The sequence below is a fragment of the Phragmites australis genome, chromosome 21 (genome assembly GCF_958298935.1).
Source record: "Phragmites australis chromosome 21, lpPhrAust1.1, whole genome shotgun sequence".
Taxonomy (NCBI): domain Eukaryota; kingdom Viridiplantae; phylum Streptophyta; class Magnoliopsida; order Poales; family Poaceae; genus Phragmites; species Phragmites australis.
Window position 1 is genome coordinate 4,159,681 of NC_084941.1, and position 3,572 is coordinate 4,163,252.

At 36.6% G+C, this 3,572-nt stretch overlaps 1 pseudogene; it reads left to right on the top strand.

Annotated features, from left to right (window-relative positions):
* Positions 1–729: 729 nt before the first annotated feature.
* LOC133903958 (uncharacterized) lies at positions 730–2,530 on the top strand (annotated as a pseudogene).
* The last annotated feature ends 1,042 nt before the right edge of the window (positions 2,531–3,572 follow it).

Consider the following 3,572-nt stretch of genomic DNA (forward strand, 5'->3'; position numbering starts at 1 on the left):
GCGCCGATGTCCACCTGGCTGCGATGGCCTATCCCGGCCGCGCCGATCTCGACCTGGCTGCCCTGGTTGCTGCCAGCCATCCTCTTCATCGGAGGCTGCGACTACCCCGGCCCGACGCATGCGCACGCTACTTCCAGCCATTAATGGATCCCCCCCCCCCCAATTTTCTTGCGTGTTTCATCCTTGTAGATAGATAGCAACTCTATGCCTTAATAAATTTGATTTTTATGTCCTGATTTAAAAGTGAGATTTCAGTTATTGTAAGAACTATACCTCTTCGAGTGAAGAAGTGGAGGAAGATGGAGACATCCCATCCTGGTACCATTGAAGATGTTTGGCGAAAACTGAAGGTTCGTTACTCTTTATATGACTCAATATTCAATATGCATAGCTACAAATGGATTGAATGTCTGCTAATATCATGCCTTTTGCGGTGCAGGGAAAATTTCCCGAGCTTTTAGAGGAACATAAAGGTTATGCCATGAGACAAGTAGAGTCTCAATACAACAATAGGCGTTACCGTCTACTTCAAGCCTACCAACAAAACAAACAAAGGCCAACACATGTCGCACCAGAAGAGTGGAGATGGCTGATAACAAATTTATGGACGGATCCTTACTTTCAGGTGCATAAACTCATTTGCTATAACATAATGTTTCAGAGTTTGTAACTTATACGTTTCTGCAATTTTGTGAACTAGAAAAGGAGAAACCAGGAGGGAAACAAGAGATGAGGTCGAAAGTAGGAACAAAATCAATTGCTCAAATTGCTTATGATTTGGTGAGAAAAGTTATTTTCTTTTTGACTGGTTTATTTGTCAAATAAATATCTACTACGGTTACTTAGTAGTTCCTGCAGTATCCTAATTAGATGTTCCTGCAGTATCATAATTAGAAGTTCCTACAGTATCATAATTAGAAGTTCTTGTAGTATCTACTATGGTTACTTAGTAGTTCCTGCAATATCATATTTGTCAAATAAATATCTACTACGGTTATTTAGTTGCTGCAGCTCATAATTAGAAGTTTATCTTCCTTAGTAGTTTCTAAAGATGTCTTAGTGACAATGCCAATATGACATGAACTTAGTTTAATAAATTATGGTTGCGAATGTTTGCTGAAATGTAAGGTGCAGCGATTTTTCACCTTCTACTAGAGTATTGTGCTGTCTTTTCTTTTCAGGGTATGAGCAAGCAAGAAAGATTATTTACCTTGTAAACTTCATTACCTCATCTTGATCCTGTATTCTGTTGATAAATTTATGGAACATGTCTGATGCATATACATAGAAATGTTAGAACCTCTTAGTTTTTCCTCGATGAGTGAAGTAAAGCTCAACCATTCTGTGGCCTTCTATGTAAGTAGTATATCTTTTTAATCAGGGTAGTGCTAATATGTTGTTGTATCTTGACTTGATTTTTTTTGTTACCTAACTGTAGAGGGACCCAGAAACTGGTGCATGGCCTACTGCTATGCAGGTTTGGAGGGCAACATATCAAAAGGCCGATGGGACTTGGTATGTTCCAAGTGGTGAAGAAACATTGGTATGCCTATTTTGCTACTGTTTATTGGAGTACTAGCTATTGATTTGGTTGCTACTGCTACTGTATTTGTGATCTTTGTGTTGTGTAAAGTATCCCAAAATTCGGATGTGCTCTTTGTTCTTTGAAATGATTGATTTCTGCCTATCAATTTGGATATCAGGGCTTCCTTGCTTTTTGAATCAGTGGTCAGAACTATTGTTCTGAAATGGAGATGGAATTTCCAAATATTCTTTTAATATTTTGTAGCACAGACTACATACTTACCTTGTTTATATCATAAATTGCAGACCAAACTACATGAAGTTACACAGACACATGAAGAACAAATTTCTTCTGCCCACTAGTCTTGGGCAGAAAACCAAACCATTCACGTGGTGTTAGTATTCGTGTTGTCAACCGAGTGGGTGAAGAAAGGATCAAATTACGTGAGCAAATCGAGGCTTCGGACTAGCGTGCAGCTACTGCTCAAGAGCGTGCTGAGGCTGCTGAGCAACGTGCTCAGGCTACTGAACAACATGCACAGGCCATTGAAGCCCAAGTCTGCACAACGGTTCAATCAAATGCACAATTACAAGAAGAACAGCAGTCCCAGCGTGATGAGCTGAATTCTTTGCGAGATATCCAAAGTGGAGAGGTTGCACGTCTAGTAAGGCAGCAACTTGATCAACAAATGGCTGATTTTCTTACACGCATAAATTCATTTTCGCAGCCTTCATCGAATGGACAAATCAGCCAAGTATGATTTATGTACATGACTTTAATTTCTAATGTTATGTAGTTTTTCTTCCTATAATTGCATACTGAACAATGTATATTGTATTGTTTTACAGGGCAATGCGGATAGCCAAGGGTAGTACTCACGAAGTCCATGCATCAATTCGATATCCAAGAGACGTGTTGTGCACATTTAGTTTAGAGTTTATTGAATTTTCATCAATGGTTTTAGTCATCATTTCGAGCTTTTAAAATACGTGTCTTCAGAGTTATTTTGAGGGTTGTTAGTGTTACAGTCCATTTTTCAAATGGATTAGTCTATCTCAGCACGAGACTTATTTATTAGAAGTCTATTTTTCTTCAACTTTAGCTTGATTGCAAAATGTGTTACGGCACATGGTGTACATTTGTAAGAATGATATTGTCATAGAGTATTTTTGTTTTGCTATTTTTGTCACTGTGATATGGATAATTACGATAAAATATTTGTCATAAGTAGGTAATAACTATATTAGTGATAAAATCTCCAGTCTCATAAAATGTTCCACACTAATGCAATTCTTACCTTGTGACAACAATTGTCATAACAAAAATTATTTTTTGTCACAAATAACTTAGTGTTATTGTGATGAAATTATCCTCACGTCACATCTCTTTAATTGCCACAAATAGTTGACTATGTGTGATAGGAAATATTGCCACAATAAACTCATATAGCGAAGAAATTGTTGTCGTTAATATTTACTTTGTAGTAACCATATATGTCATCACTATTACTATAATAATTGTGACGATTAAATTGTCATAAATAACGTGATGCCGTGAGAACTGCTATCATCACTAATAAAAATATAAGTGATGACAAATTTTGCCACTAAAATTATCATAACTGACGGCAACTTTCAGCACTAATCTATATGATTTTGTTACCACAAATATCATCACTAATAAAAATATAAGTGATGACAAGTTTTGCCACTAAAATCTTCATAAGTGACGGCAACTTTCATCACTAATTTATACGATTTTGTTACCAAAAATATCGTTACTAATAAAAATATAAGTGATGACAAGTTTTGCCACTAAAATCATCACAAGTGACGGAAACTTTCATCACTAATATATACGATTTTGTTACCACGAATATCGTCACAAATGGGTAGACCAGTAGTGAGAGTTTCATTCGTCACTAATGAACACAGTCATTTGTATGGAACAAAAAATCATCACTATATTATTTGTGACTTGAGTATTTGTGGCGACTAGTGGCGAACGAAAATATCGTCACAAACACTGCTTTGTAACAAAAAAAAAG